This window comes from Elephantulus edwardii, unplaced genomic scaffold, assembly GCF_000299155.1.
Source record: "Elephantulus edwardii isolate Elephantulus edwardi_28Jun2011 unplaced genomic scaffold, EleEdw1.0 scaffold00147, whole genome shotgun sequence".
NCBI lineage: Eukaryota > Metazoa > Chordata > Mammalia > Macroscelidea > Macroscelididae > Elephantulus > Elephantulus edwardii.
The window spans coordinates 4,589,128-4,604,981 of record NW_006399897.1 but is presented as its reverse complement, the minus strand read 5'-3'; the positions used below and the strand labels follow the sequence as shown (position 1 = coordinate 4,604,981).

General features: G+C 38.2%; 1 protein-coding gene across 1 annotated transcript in view; it reads left to right on the top strand.

Moving 5' to 3' along the window:
- Positions 1-15,854, top strand: part of EFNB2 (ephrin-B2) — a 57,065-nt gene that overhangs the window by 32,196 nt on the left and 9,015 nt on the right. The window lies entirely within an intron of this gene.

The window sequence follows — 15,854 nt, the reverse complement described above, 5'->3', positions numbered from 1 at the left end:
CCTCAGGAGGTTCTCAGTCCACAGAATATAGAGTTCAAAGTGCCAGAGTAGGGATTACAGACAAACTGCAGTATTATGTGGTCTCAGTCCTATTAAAATCAAATTTGGAATAAGACAAAATTTAAGTTTGCTCAGTATTCTTTTTTTCTCTCTTTAGCCATTTAATAATTTAATATATTGTTTCAAAAGCAAAGGCTGTGCTTCCTTTAGGTCATGTTCCCAGCTAACCTGAGCTAGTCTTAACACCTGAGGCCGGATGTCACCTGATACACATGCCAGGCATACATACCATGCCTACTGTGTGCCCATCCTGTGCTGACTCCAGGAAGAGACAGAGCTGACAGGAAGCTCACATCATTCCTGGGACCATGGGGTGTTGTCAAAACCCATCTGGGTGACTTAGACCGCTCGCTGTTCATATCATTCAAGCACTGCTAGAGATTCCTTTATTTGTTACTGCAGACTTCAGTTCTTTAGGCAACACAGATCTGCTATCTGCTGGCAAGAGTCCCATGACCTCTTGGTGTTTAAATTGAAACTCTGCCTTTTCAACATGCTAAGCTGCTGTTTGGAGCAGAAAATCAATAATTCACTGAATGCTTATGTTAGTACCCAATAATATATTACTTTTTTTAAACTGCCTTAGTAATTAAAACAGATCATCAGAGCCATCAAATTACCTTGTTGCCTTTTGCTGCAAACCTGAAATGTCACAGAGACCACACACCTATTTTTTTTAAGCTAACTTGATATGCAGAGAGGGGCTTACCAAGAAAAAATAAGTGACAACGGAAAAGAGGAAGTGGTGAATTTTACATTTCAAGGAATATTACCATAAAAATTAAAAGGATAGTAAAGAGTACAAAACAATAGTGAAATCCTTGGAAATATGAAATAATTGCTGGTTAAAATACAAAAAAAACCCCACCTCTGTGGAGCAGATTTAGGTCATAGTGACCCTCCATCAGGTTTCCAAGGCAATACATTTGTTTAGGAGAAGACTGCCTATCTCTATCCCATGGAGTAGCTGATGAGTTCCAACGCTGGCCTTTGGCCAACAGCCCAGTAAAGTTTGCGTAATGCCATCATGGCTACCTTCAGTTTTCTAAAACTTAATTCTGTGTATATATTTTAAGAATATTTGTATAAGACTTGTATTCTAATGATTAGCATTATGCTTAGAGGAAAAAGAAACTTGCCTCAGATGAATTTATTGAGATGGATAATGCACCTAGGTGGAGTTGAGATAAAGACAGAGGAACATACCTGGCACATAGGCACTGTACAGGATCAGACGCACCTGTAGTGTTATGTTTATGCTGCTAAAACCGTGGAGGAAGCCTCAGCCCACTGATGGGCTCTTCCGTGGTATTAAGTCAACAGGTCTCAACAGATTTTCTACCTCTTACTTGGTAATTCTAATACATAATTTCATTTTGTGTATCCTAGGTTCCACTGAATACAAGTAAAATTTCAGTAAAGATTCAGACAATAATCTGAGTAATATACAAAAATAGTTTGCTAACACCTTTTTGTTGAACGTAATGAGCATTTAATATTGCATTTTATCAGCACATTTATATTTAGGGACCTCATTTACTTTATGATTTTCATGTACAGAGTAGATGCGATATTTTTCTTTTTATAAAAAAAGTATCATTGTATCCTATTAACAGATATGTTCTTAGGTCACTGATATATCCCAGGCTATAGATTGTGTTTAGAGTCATGAGTACAAATGCATAGAAAAGCCTGAGATAAAAGCTTCTTTCTTACAATAAAGTTCAGAGTTTCAAGTTTGAAACAATAAGGGGCTGTTTGCACATTGCTGGTTGGGTGGTGGTTGCAGATGGGGTGAGGGGCCCAGGCCTCAGATGTTAGTCAGGAAGCCCACTGAGACTTTCAACAGAGACTTGAAAGGCTTGCTCACTTCTTTACAGAAATAGGAAGGCATTTCAGATACAGGGGAGAGTTTAGGACCCAGATTTTCACTTACCCTGTAGCAAACAGAGCTCATCAATATACAGATGTTGCTCAAAAGGAAATGGAAAATGAGACAAACAAATTTTAATGTTAAAGTTAAAAATGAATATTGACTTCCTGCAGATCCTTCCAAAATACTTAGGTGTTAAAACAGCTAATAGATTTTTAACAGTCATTGCTTTCAATACCAAATGGTAACCCAGATCCACATTCGCCTTTCTCACACACAGATCACACACTGCACTCTCATTTCTTGAAAAGAAAAAAAATTTTTTTTAATGTAGTGATTTTGATGTTGGCAGATTCATAAAGAAGCACCATAGTAGATAGCATGATGGGAAGAACACTTCAAACAGTTGACTGACTTTGAATTGCTAAGGAGCCCTGGTTACATAGTGCCTAGTGACATGTGTTGGGCAAAGCTAAAAGTCAGCAGTTTGAATCTACTAGGTTCTCCTGAGTGGACAATTTTTTCTTCTATAGATTTACAGTCTAGGAAATCAGATGAAAGGTCTCAGGGTGTAGGAAGCTAATTGACAGCAGTTGTTACAGTGTATGTTACATGTTTAACACTACATCTTAGTATCCAGTTGGTCAATAACTTCATAACCAAGAGTTTCAGTTTTAAAAACACTATGTGCTGGTTTCTTTCCATTGGAAGGAGAAAGACAAATCATAGTTAAGAACAGTGGTTGATTACTATGTAGGGGACAATCCAGATTGCCAGTGGATCGAATGATAGTGGGTTATTCCCTCTATTGAAAGTGTTTGGAGAGTTCTGGACTGGGAGTCAAATGTTCTGAATTCTAGTCCTGTTGCCTGATCTAGATGAGAAAGCCACTCTTTATTTCAGGATTTTTTGCTGAGACTCTGCCTTTCTAACCTAGATATAAGGAACTCTGGTGGCCTAGTGCATGGGAAGTTATGCTGTCAACCTAAAGGCAAGCAGTTCAAATCCCTCTGCTAATCAGAGGGAGAAAGATGGGAGAAATCTCCTGCAGTGTGATTTACAGCCTCTGATAGACCACACAGAGTATCACCTATGAGTAGATTCTGACTTGGCCAACAATGAGTTTTGATGTTTTGACCCTAGATATTCTGAATTAGAATCTACATTTTGACAAAACCCTGGGCGATTCTTATGTAGACATATGGTCAGAGCCTGGCCTGCTTCCTTTGAACCTTCATTTCTTTCTTTAAAAAGTACTTTTGTCATTGTGTTTCTGGCTAATGATTGAGGTTTCTCTGGTCTGAAGTGATTTTTTTATTTATCCATACATTTCTTAAAAGTCTCTTACTAGTATCACTTTTTTCTGACAATTGAGATGGACAGAATTTATTGTAAATTTCTCTTGAAGACATTGAACTGGATTTGTAGCATTACAAGATTTAAAATACATTCATCACTATTACTTTTTTCCCCCATTTTTTAAGTATATATTACTTTTTAATTGCAATTTAATTTTTAAACCTACCAAGTACCCATTAAATTCCATTAGGAAGTAAGATGACAAAATGATATGCATCCCCATTAATTCTTTTCGCAGATGATTATTTGCTTTGACATGTGGCAAAATGACATATATGGGTCTTCTTAATGTTTAGAATTGACTTTTTCAAGTGACCTATTTTAGTAATTAGCTCTAGGCCTGATTTGCATTTAAAAAAAATCTCATCATTTTCAAATGATCCAGAGAGGAAGAAGTTAAGATAGTTAGGTCTGAAAAAAAAAGGCCTCTGTTCCCCATTACATTCAGATCTCAAATTGCCTTAAAACATAGTCAATATTATAGGTAACCTATAGTTGTTTTATTATTACTTTAAGGAAAAAAATTGAGTTATAAAATACCTGTTCAGATGTTGCCCATTTTCAAGGGGGCTCTGTCTGAGACATGATAGCACACTGATTTGTACTGGGAAAGCATTTGTAACTGTGTTCCCAACCTTCATTCAGAGATATCTGTATCTCGAAGTTTTCTTTCGAGCACTCTCTGTGGCGTGGTTTACAATTTCTTTTTAGTAGGGACAAACCTGAGCTGAATAGATCACAGAGATTTTGATGTGTTAACCCTATGCAACATCCATGTGTATGAAGGTTCTGTGGGTAGGCTATCCAACCTTAGCATAAAACCTTGCAAAATACCTACAGAGAGGTTTTAGTCACACCACAAAAAAGAATGTGAGTCAGAGATGGAAAATGACTTCTATTGTGCAGAGACTTTTTAAATGAATGTTGGCCAAGGCTCAGCTGTTAGAAAAAGAAAGCTGTCCTCTGTGAGTACCGCCCAAGTGAGCTTTATGTGGCTTTTGCATTGTTTGCTGCAAATCTGTGGTAGAGACAGCCAAGAAATAGTCTTGGAGCATAATCTGAAAGTCACCATTTCTAAAAATTGATTGGTTTAAAGTTGTTCTATGTTATAATCCTGCAGTGTTCAGAGGGGTCCTTCTCCAAGCTATCCAATCACTTCACATCCTTCTGTGGAATGTGACTAACTTGAATGTCACTGAACTTACTATTTCTTAGGACCACATTAGTTTCATTCCCTCACACAGTGGCTATGGCTATGTATGTATATAAATAAATTTGGAAGAGTCTGTAGTTAGCTTTACTATTATTTTTTTTTAGGAATGTGCTCTGTATCCATGAGAAATGGCAAGAGAAATAAAAATGTTCTCATAAATGCAGTGAGACATTTTCTTAAAGAATCAAAACAGAGTAGCAAATGTGTCTTATTATCTGTATTTTTGTTAAGTATATACACATCCCTACCCTCTTTTGATTACTTTTGGGGAGTTTATATGGCAAAAGGTGCTAGAATATACTTAATGCAGTGTATCTCATTCCCTAACATGATAGGAAGCCTGCTGGTATTGTGTTTAAAACACCACTTACTTGTCTGTTAACCTCAAGGACAGTAATTAAAACCTAGCAGCCACAGTTAGCCTCCATAAATACTACAGACTTAGAACCTGTGAGGGTAGCACCTCTGTTCTTTTCCACATTGTTGTTAGGTGCTGTGGTGTCAACTACAACCCCTAGCCACCCTAAAAACAACAGATTTAAACTTGCCCTATGCTGTGCCATCTCGGGTTGCTGTGCATTGGAACCCACTCTCAACGCCAGTGAGTTGGTCAAGTTTTTTAGCAGTTGTGATACCTGGCAAATGTCTTTTTGATATAGGTTTTCTTTTGCGTATAAAAGAATATAAAGTCCCTGTGAAATGCTTTTTATTTGCTGAATGAATTTTATTTGGGTAAATGTGGTAAAATCTGCATTTCCCATCATTAAATACAATCAAGTTTAGTCATCTGTCAACATCACCATGTTAATTATCTCCTCTCACATAGACATAAGGATATAAATTGATTACTTTGGTGAGGTTGCTGAATTCAAGCATTTTAATACTCTTTTACAACTGCCATCTTTGTTATAGAATTTTATCAAAGTCCTGCCAGGATAATTGCATAGCTGAGGTTGGAAGGTTATATATGTACATACCACCTAGGGAAAGAAAAATACCTAAACACAAATATGCTGTGGTACAGTCCGAACTGACTCACCCTCAATTGAATTTCCAGGGCTGTAAATCACAAGGGAGGAGACTTCTGTCTTTCTCCCAACTTAGGCAATAGATGGGCATTGTGGTAGATGGGTCTCACAGATCTGAGTTTATTAGTGGTCTTAATAGCAACCACCAGGTTTCCAGAGATCTAATCTCTGGTAATTTAGTGGGGAGAGAGTTGCACTGCTAGCCTAAAGGTTGTACCTCTTTGGAAGTTCAAATCCACCAGCGGCTCTAGGAAGAAAGGTAGGCAATCTTCTCCACTGTGCCCTTTACAACCTCTGTAAACCTACTTGAGGATCTGCTATGAGTTGGTTCTGACTCTGCGTTGAGGGGTGTGTGTGTGTGTGTGTGTGTGTGTGTGTGTGTGTGTGTTTTAGAAGAGCAGTTTGCCCAGTCTCTGCCCCATCCTCTTTCACTGTAAAATGGCACAGTGATAGTATCCGCTGTAGGGGTTGATGTGTCTTATATGGGGACATAAAATGCTAAGTGTGTGAAGTGCTCCTTCCAAGGTCAGCACCAAGTACAACCAAGAGTTAACTTTGGAGCAGTGGAGAAAGTGTGAGTCAGAAACTAAGACAAAGGTATGCTTTACTGCATGCTGGGAAGACAGATTCAAAAAGTATAATTTATTTGAAAACCAGCCATAAAATAAAACTCCAGAGAATTTACAAGTTTCAGTAATGCTGCATAACTTAATTATAAGATTGTCCTTCTTTGGGTGTTACAAAAGTTCTTTTGTCCTTGGGCTTTCCTTACCAAGAAACATGCATTTATGTATCTTTTTGTTCCTGGAGTTGCCCAAGCTTGTTAGCAGACCCTTTGTAAGACCCAAAAGAGACAGACAGGGGAGGAGCTGTCAAATACATAATAATCATTTTTTCCCTCTTTCCATTTAACTAGTCTTGCCAGGACTCCCTTTTAATTTTCTATTGCACAAAGACAATGTTGCATTTTTATTGATAATCCTCAACATCATCCTGGTGCAGGATAAATGTTATTGAGGTTAAAAAAAAAGTGTTCCCAGATTGTCTTGTCACTGTGACTAGTTGGAAAAGTACATTATTTCATTAGCCTAATAATTACAAGCATTGGCTCCATCTCTATTACTTTGTTCTAACCAAATATAAAGTCCTCAAGTCAATTTCTGATTATATTGAAGGTTCTGCCTGAGTGTTTCAGTAACATTCTTTGCTGAATTGAATATGCATGAAGTTAAGTCTCTACATAAGGAATAAGACCCCAAAGAAAGGACAGGGGAGGAGTTGTCAAATACATAATAATCCTTTTCCCCACTTGCCCTGGTTTCTAGTTAATTTGAGATCATATTGTGAAATCTCTGGCTCTCTGGCCTAATGGAGCCAAGGCCATTGAGATATTAGTCTCAGATGATTCAGTTTCAGATGCAAAGAGGATAAGGCTGTTTCAGATTGAAACTCTTTGTTCACAGAAATGCCGTCACCTCAACAGTCTCACTTACAGCTAGACGGAGTTAGTTCTTCAAGTACCACATACTTATACCCAGATTAATCAGGGAGAGATTAAGATTCCTTTGATTATGAAAATGAGTTGTTGAAAGCTCAGGAAAAGACTAAAGAAACTTACATGCAACATAAATGTAAGAGCAGATGGGACATGAGAGAGATTATCTAAGGGGGAGAAAAAGAATTACTTAGGAATTATTCAGACTAAAAAATGTGCTTAATATTTCATAACATACATCGTAATAGGTCTAGTACCTGTACATGTAGCTGTTTTTGGACTAAGTTCACATAGAATTATGAATAATTGAGTAATACTAGAGACTTAATAGGAGGCCTGGAGACACAGTGTTTAGACACTTGGCTGCTTACACAAGGGTCAGCAGTTTAAACCCACTGCCTGGTCTGTAGGACAGAATTGGAGCAGCCCGCCTCCATAAATATTTACAGCCTGGGAAATGTAGGGCAGTTCGAATCTGTCCTGTGATCATTAGAAGTCAGAATCATTGGCTGTAGATGGAAGACCTAGTTATGAGCACTAGGGGGCTGTGGGGGGGGAGTTCCCTTAAATATTATTTGTATATTCAACATGAAGAATAAAATTTAAAGTAAAATGAAACCCTTTTATAAGTCGCCAAAGGCATAGACAGACTTTTAAAAAGTCAAGGAAACTAATTTATGTATTTCTTAAGAGTTACACATCTCCTATTAAAACTCCTATATTTTGAATATTTTGAGCAGTGGCCTGCTCTGTAATTAGTTGTACTTCTTATCAAAGGTGACCACTTCTCTTTGGCAGTTCAAATCCACCAGCTGCTTCTCAGGAGAAAGATAGGCACTCTCCTCCCATTTGATCTACAGGTCTCCTGAAAACCTGCCGAAAGGTTCACTGTGAGTGGATTCTGACTTGTTAGTGAGTTTGAAGGAAGTGATGGGGCTTTCACATACAGAGTCTTACTATGGATTCTTGAAACACTGTTTGTAGAATAATTCTTAATCCTGTGAAGGACGAAAAGCCTAGTACATACAGTTCACATAGCCATAAAATACGTTAGCCAACACCCAAACCTGAGCCACTGGATGCTGAGGCCAGTGTTGTTAGCATAGGACATCAGCAGCCCTGTGATCGACATGTAAGTGCTGCTGGTGACGACATAGAGATCCTCATGTGTTGGGACTAACGCCACACCATAATTATGTAAAGTATGAGTAACTCGCAGTTATATACCCCCTCAGAGGTATAAATTATATAAGAGGAGTGAGAAAGGAGGAAGAAATAGTGGGGAAATAATGGTTGTAATAGTAATTTGTTAGCTTTTCTAAATTATTTCTTGTTTAAAGATACAGCTAAAGAAGAGCAGGGAACCCAAACCTTCATCTGTTTGAGTCATTCCACCTGGCAACCCTGTGTGTTGTGGAGTGCATCGCATGATTGTAGTCTTTGCAAAAGCATTTCTCTAGAACGTTCTTCCTTGGAGCTGCTGGGTAGGTTTGACCCATCTGCCTTTAGGGTAATAGTTGATTACTGTAAACCACTGTGCTAGCAAGGGGATTTTTATTTAATTTTTTTTTAAAGAGACACTAATCGATGACTCAAGGGAGCTCTGGTGGGGTGGTAGGTAAACAGTTGCATGGCCAGTCCAGAGGCAGGCGGTTCAAACTCATCCCTGCTCCACGGGGGAAGGATGAGCAATCTGCTCTTGTGCAATTTACAGCCTTTGAAAACCTGCTGGATAGTTAACTGCAAGTTCGACTCCATGGCATTTAAGAACAAACAAACCAATCTATAAGGCTTTAGCACCATTCCAGTAAGATTGTGCTGCTTTGTGTTTTTAAAGCATTGTCAAGTTCTTTGAGCCTCTTCAATAAAAGTTGCTAAGTAGTAAAAAAACTTTTTTAACAAATGGAAGTCTCTCTATCCAGATACACAATTGCAGGCAATGAGATTTCCGATTTACTTAGTCAAGTACAAATCCTCCAGTTTCTTGTTTGCTTGGTTGTTTGATTGACAGAACCTCTGACTGAAACATAATTGATCAAATTATAGAGGAGTCAGGCTGCATGTTGCTAGAAGACAGTTATGCAGCGCAAGGTGGATTTTTGCTTTAGTAATATAGCCCGGGTTTGTTATATGTGATAGTAAATCAAGTTGAAGGGGTTATTTTAAAATTTTTTTTTGTTTTTTTAATTGATGCAAACATGAAAAATTGCCCTGGATCCTTACAGTATAGAGCATCTCCGCTGAAAAACCTATGGTTGATCTTTAGGGTAAGTTCAGATAGGGGTGTTTCATTGGGATGATGACTGGTCTCTAACTGAATGGTAGGCCGAGCTGATACAGTCATGTCCACCCTAACTGTTGGGCCATGAGAGCGGCACATTCTCTCATCTGCAGTGTTATGGTCTAAACTGTCAGCAGGCATTAATGGTGACATCCTACCACCTAGGGATGAACTCTGCCTCAGATTGATGTTTTCCACCTCATTGCCACTCATCTCACGATTACTGGGTCATTAATATCATTGCATGCAATTAGTGACAGGAGAATAAACGAGAGACTTGTGAGGTGTGTCTGCCTCCCCATAGGAGCTTTTTCTCTCTGACCCTTTCTTATCTGGACATTTCCGTATCTGCACAAAGATACTTTAATGATTAAATTCAGTGGCAGGGAGTGAATTATATGCTATACACAAGTCACTTAAGCACATAGCTTTCATGATTTGGAATATTCTCATAATAAGGTCATCATCTTTTGATCTCAAAGTTTCATTTTAAAACATTTGAATTCTCAAACAAAGTTAATATAGACAATGGGAAATTCTGTTTTCTCTTTTGAAAACAGAATTCTTTTTCTCCCCCCAAGTTGTACATTTAGCCAATACTACCGAAGTCACCTACTTCGAAAACACAATTCCCCGTGAGTGTTGATGCTCATTAAGACTGACTTTCATAAACAAAAGTCATTTTTCTTTCACCATTGATTGTTATGTTCACATTCGCTAACTTGTGACTGAATCACTTTTGCAGTAAGAAAAACTCCTTTAAAGCATACTAGATGAAAAGCTTTTTTTTTTATGAAATCATGTCAGACTTTTTTTAATCTAATGAGAGTTTGCACCTATATAAATCAACCTAACTTTCAGCAATAAAATCTTAGATTTATAAAGGTGTGTGTTTTTTCCTGAACAGAATTTAAAAATGAGTACATCAAGGTGTTGCATGGAATATTCTGAGAGGAAATAAAGTAAACTACTCCATAAATAATCTCATGCATTTAAGCATGCCTATAGTAGAATAGGTAATTTATTGCTGGTACTGATGTTTGATCTTTCTTAAGAAAGTGTCAGAATACTGAACTGAGCCGAGATGAACTTTTCTCCTTGAGGAGTGGCAGGGGGGAGGGAAGGAGGGAGAGAGAGAGAGAAAGATTGCAGCCAACTGAAAGGTACACAGTTTGAATCCACCAGATGCTCTGTGGGAGAAAGCTTGGCAGTCTCCACGCTTGTGATTTACTGTCTCCGAAACCTAGCAATGGGTCAGCTGTGGGTCAGTTCTGACTCGATGTTACTCAACTACAACACATTCCCTATACAGACACTATTTTCTCTCTCTCCTTTTGCTTTTCCCGTCTCATCTTTTTTTTTTTTTTTAATTCTGTTTGTATATAAAACTAAAAGAGAAAAATAAATAATAAAGAAACTAAACTCTGATTCCCTAGAGGAAGTTCTAACTGATAGTAATGCCTTGTGTTAAATAGAACTTCTCATAGCATTTTCTTGGCTGTAAATTTTACAGAAGCAGATTGCCAGGCCTTATTTCTGAGTCACTTGGTGTTGGATGGGTCTAGTGCAGACTTTCCTTGTAAATCCACAGGGATCTCTCTAATTTTATGTAGTCAGTAATTTATAAAGATTTTGTTGGAGAGCTGGACAGTGACTAGAGATGATAGAAAGAGAACTGATTGATGCCTTTGAGCCGGGATGCTGGAGAAGAGTGTTGAAGAGAACAAACAGGTTTGTCCTGGAGAGGGTGAAGCCAGGCTACTCCTTGGGGTCAAGGATTCTGAAGCTTCATCTTACATACTCTGGGCATGTCACAAGGAGGGGCCATTCCTTGGGAAGGGACTTCATGGTTGGGAGAGTGGAGGGACAGTGCAAGAAAGGAAGACCCTCAATGAGATGGATCAATTCAGTGTTTGGGGTAGTAGGAGTAGGTGTGTCGGAAATGGTGAGGTTGGCACAGAATAGAGCAGGGTTTAAGGCTCTTGTACGTAGGGTCTCTATGAGTTGAAAGCTACTCGGTGGCACATAACAACAACAACAACATACTATCAAAGATTACTATGGTTCTTAGCATCTTTCAGTGATTGCCGATCTTTACACATAGTTTTTAATGACTTTTAAAAGATAATATGAATTAGTTATGATAGAATTCTTGTCTTTTAGGTATGCTAACAGTTCACCTTCCTCCATCTCCGAGTCTCATCTATGTGTTGACACATTCTAACTCTTGGATCTCCATTCTCCTTTTGCCAAGTGAAAGTGGCAAAGTAGTGTATGCCATTAGATTCTTTTACTAAACATACAGAAAAAAATCAGTGTACTGAACTGTGTCAAGGTTGTTTGCTACATTTTTTTAAAACTCATTTTCTTATTTCTGAATTGTTAGACTCTCCTGTGGTTTGTGACGAGCACGATGGAATTGAGAAAATAATAATCTACCACTGCATTCAAGAGCATTCTCTTATATTTGATACTTGGTGTCTTTAGTAATGTTTTAATATTAGAAAATAGGAAGATAGTCTAAAATATGGCTGCTCAAGTTTAGAATTTATTTTTTCCTGTGTTGTAAAGAAGCTAATTAATATTATTTGTTAAAGTCAACCGAGGCAAAGGCAGTTACTGCTTTTCGCAGTGATAGCAGGGTAGTTTTTATTCAAGACATTTTTCACATCTTACCTGACTGCTATTTCCTTGGGTGAGAAACACACATCCTCCATCACTGTGTAGTGTTTTAGCACATGACAGAACCTAGTCTTCCTCACTCCAACACACACAAAAGTTAGTTGCATGTCAGTGAGAGCTATTTCATCAACTGACTTTTTTTAAAAAAGAGCTTTGGTGGATATAAAAGTCTATTTGACAATATATCCCTTTGCATTTTTTAACTTCCAAATGAACTATTTTAAGAAATACTCTAAGGGGAACTCTGGTGGCCTAGTGGCAAGGAGCTGCAACTACAATCCCAGAGGCGTATGGTTCGAATCCACCAGATGCTCTGCCGGGGAAGGAGGGACAATCTCCTATACCAGTCAGATCTGATTTGACAGTACACTCACACAAAAATAATAAAGTGAAAAAAAATTTAAAAAAAATAAATACTCTATAACGTTTTGCCTCTTGAAATATGGCAGACTGAGATATATACATATCACATATAAGTATGATGAAATGCTGTGTGATTAAAATAATGCTGAACTTTTTCAATACTGGTGCCAAAGAGAACTAGGAAGGCCCTTAGAAAGTCATAATGAAGTCCATGCTTCATCTTTCACTGTAAATCCACAGAGGAAAATACGTAAAAATAAAGACGTTAGAAGAAATTAATTTTTTGTTTCTTTTGGCAAGTTTTCTAAGTGTTTCTATTTCAGAAGGATTAATTGGTTCCTAAGCAAAAAGCATTTACATCTGGCACATGTTGAATCTTAATGCTTATGTGTTTCAAACATTTCTCTTAAGTTAGCATCTTAAAGATAACATTGATGCCCAGCGCTTTGCACATTGCCTGCATTAATTTGAGTTCTAGAAATTGGATCCTTGTTTTTGGAGCATGCATTTTGAGTTTGCATCATATATTTTGAATTTCAATTGATGTCAGGGAGTTAAATGACTATGTCTTAAGTAATTACATTTGAATAAGCCTTCTTGTTTTTAACTTAAATAGCTCACTTCAGGATATACCTACCTCAAATTGGATAGCCTTGGCAAAATAAAATTGTACCATGTTAATTTCATATCTTTGTTTTTCTCCTGATTATTTTAATTCCTCAGTTTGCCAGATCCTGGTTCTTCAGAAGTCTGTGCGGAGCTTAAGGACACTGATTTGTTTATTCTTTTCTGCGTAGGAAAGGAGGCCTAGAAAAGCACAAATTGGCAGGCCCAGCATGTAATAATGTGGTGGAAAAGAATGGTACATGTAGAGGGTAATATTGATAGAAGATCTTATTAAAATCCCATTTGTTTCATAATCAAATAAGAGTCAATTATGTTAAGTACAACTTTATATTCTTACTAGATGATCTTATTCCTTGAATATTGAACTCTGGGTTTTTCTGACCCTCTGTGCTTATTATCCAATTCTTTTTGGTGGACTTTCTTTGAAGTAGATAGAAATATTTGCTCTCAAGTATCCATCAACTTCTCCACCCCATCCTAATAAATGAACGTTTTCAAGTATTTAGAAATGCATTCCATACTGGTACATCCTGATGCTTCTTTCTCTCCATCATAACCCCAAAACTGCCTGCCACAGGGATATGTGCTTTTAGTCTGTGGACATTTTTTTTTCTTCTATGCTGCCCTCATTCCTCATCTCTTTGTGAATGAGACCGATGTAGCAGCCCAAATCCAGCACTTAAACTCTCCAGTTGCCTAGCACAACATCACCAATGTGATGAAGGACAAACAGCCAAGATCCAGCACAGCAGGGTAGCTTCCTGGGGGACAAAGTAATAACGATCAAATGAAGACAAGTTAAAATGTAATATTACTTCCTCACTGAGGGGACGGTCTGGAAAGCACAGCCAGAAATCTCCTTGCCCTCTTTTGTCTGTGTTACTCAATGATTTCTCTCTTTCCCTACTCAGATAACCAGTGTACTATTCCCAGCGAGTAAGACCTGCTGATAAGTTGGAACGCAAATAAATGAGAAACCTCAGATGTTGGCTGTGTAATTTTCAGATGCGCTGGAGAACATTTAGGCAGTGTGAACTCAAGGTTCTCTGTATGTTTGCTGAGCAGTGATCTCCAAACCTTGGAAATCAGGCCTTGGCAAGGGGAGATGGGGGGTGGGGGTGGAGGGGAGAATAGTGATTTCAGTATGCTTAGAGCTTGCAATTAGATCCCCTAGCAAAAGCTTTTAAAAGCAGGCCATAAAATGCATGTGTATCTTTATTAACCCTATTTTCCAACTAGATGGAGAAATTTTCTAGTAATTTTTAATTTCATTAAGTCTATTTTTCCCTAGGCCAACGGAGGAAAAATGTCTGGGCACTAAAAGCTTAGTTAGGTATTAGCAATGATTTCCCTCACACAACACACACCCCATCTCTAAATGATTAAATGCTATTTCATCCACTTAGCAATACTATGTGGCTGCATTAGGTAATGCTGGTGGAGAGATACAAAGGAAAGTATGCATAATGAAGTAACAATTTATTTTCTCTCCCTTTCGAAGTTAAAAATTTGTCATATAGTCAAATCAACAATAAAAATAATTGCAACATTATCTCTTAGAAGAGAAATAGATTTTTACTCCTTAGCATTAGCAGTTTGGTTTTCTCTCCCTTCCCCCCACCCCCAACCCCTCTTCAAAATCAGCTGCTAAAACTTTAGAAACTTCTTGGTGGCTGTGACTGTTGCTGCAGAAAACAGAATATTAATCTTGTGCTTTTATATTAGAGTTCAGTGCCAGTCAAGTGGCACAATCAGAGCAGTTGCTTGCTATGAAGAACATTCTGGCTGGGCCACTGCTGGGGCAGGAGGTGCTCTAGAATTAGAATGACACTCGATGATGAGTGTGTCATAGGGAAGAGGGAAAGGAGAATGACTGTAATTCTCACTCGGGGACCAAATAGCAGATGAGCTGATATTAATCAGAATTGTATTGTACTGGCTATAGAGTTTACTATCTGTAGGCTTAGCTGAAGTTACAAGTGGTACAAATACCTTCCGACAGGGTTTTCTGTAACTATTTAGAGCATCTCTAATTTATAGCATCTGTCTCTTTCTAGAATATCCAAGAGTATTTTAAAGTTTGTTGTTGTGTGTACCGTAGAGTTGGAACTGACCCATAGCTGATCCTCTGGCGGGTTTTCAGAAGCAGTTAGTCGCATGCGAGGAGATTGCTCATCCTTCTCCCACGGAGCAGCTGGTGGATTCAAGCTGTGTGCCTTTGGGATTGCAGCACAGCTTCTTGCCACTAGGTCACCAGAGCTATCCTCTTTTTTAAAAAACCAAAAGAACAACAGCTTGAATATTGAGGTTGCTCTGGTGGCGTAGTCAGTAGCAGAGTTTCATAGCAAATTGCACTGCTAACTCAGATGTGAAAGAGAGGTAGTCTCCCATTTGGAGCCTTGGAAAACCAATCAAGGGTAGCTACGAGTTTGAACCAACCTAACAACCAAGCTCATTATCATTGAACCAAAAGTGACTCATAGCTGACCCTCCAGGGGGTTTTCAGAGGCTGTAAATCACATGGGAGCAGATTACCTATCTTGCTTCCTCAGGGCAGTTGGTAGATTTGAACCACATGCTTTTGGGTTGGCAGCCCCACTTGTCACCCACTCGGCCACCATAGCTCCCTACTGTCTTATAGTCTGTGTATATTAAATTAGAAATTGCAACTTAAAGTATTTAAAAGTCCTTTACATGTTAAGATTACTTGGACACATTTTTGAGTAAATGCAGCATGTGGCTGTGGGTGGGGGTATCACCTGCCCAAAATTGGACTATAAGAAACTAGAAATTAAAAAAATTGGATAAATTATGTATACTGCATTGAAGCAGATGAGGGAGAGAACAGTTTAAAAGCAATATATGATTGGGTA